Here is a 1100-nt window from a genome sequence, read left to right as displayed (position 1 = left end):
GAGAACATGCCAGTGACAGAGCCTATCTGATGCAGCTCCTGTCCTGAAGCAGAAGGTAGAGTTTTGGGGAAGGATGGTTTGGGGATATACATCCTTGAGTGGCAAGGAGTATTCCTTCTACTCCCAGAATAAGAAGAAGAAAGAAGGAAGAAGAGGGAGAGGGAGGTGGAGGTGGAGGAGGGGAAACCCAAGACTTCGGGAAACAAAAACAGGCACAAGGGAGCAGATTCTTCCAAGTGTGGGAGGACAGACTGTCCTCAAGGACCTCCTAAGGAACCCACAAATGCCTCTCGACATCAAGGGAAAAGGCAGCACTTGCATGACTGACTTGGATATTTGTACAAAGATATAAACTTACTAATCCTTGTGGTGTTTTCAGTTGGAATGTCACAAATGTACTAGAGAAAAAGAACCCATTTCTCCAGTTCATTTTGAAATGGTGGCACAAATATTTCTAAAATAAATGGTGAAAAAGCAGTAGGAGCAGAGAGAGAAATCCATTTTACATGGCCGAGGGGTCAAAAATACAGTCGTTTTGGTAAAAAAGCCCAAAAATGTGAGTCCTTTTGTCATGTGACCTAAATATTCCAGATCAATACACAAAATGACTGAACTAGCTAGCTAATCAGGTCACAGAAATCACAGCTCTGTCCTCCCTCTGTGTAAACATGTGTCAACTGACACAAGGCAGTCCATTTGGCTTTTGTCCCCAAGTGAGTTTTATATTTGGGAAAACAAGCTAGAGGTGAAGCAGCCCTTCCAAGGGAGAGATAGTCTAAGGAGACGTGGCCATCTCCCCTGCCTGCTGATGGGAAGGTTTAGGGAGAACCAACATCCGGGCAGAAGTTGGAATATACAGATGAGCTTCACTTTGGTTTGGGCTTGTCTCTAGCATCACATTTAGTATTCAACCATTAGAAGTACCTGAAGCCTCCAAAAGCCTTGGCTGTCCTCCACAATTCACCATACAGCAGGCACATGTGCCCATTCAAATGCCCTTAAAATAGCCTTAAAAGAAAAGTATCAAAAATATCTTTTCTGGGCCGGCCCGGTGGCGCACTGGAGAGTGCGCTGCTTGGGAGCGTGGCGGCGCTCCCACC

This window comes from Galeopterus variegatus, unplaced genomic scaffold (assembly GCF_000696425.1).
Source record: "Galeopterus variegatus unplaced genomic scaffold, G_variegatus-3.0.2 Scaffold8903, whole genome shotgun sequence".
Classification (NCBI taxonomy): Eukaryota; Metazoa; Chordata; class Mammalia; order Dermoptera; family Cynocephalidae; genus Galeopterus; species Galeopterus variegatus.
This window is presented reverse-complemented; position numbering follows the sequence as displayed.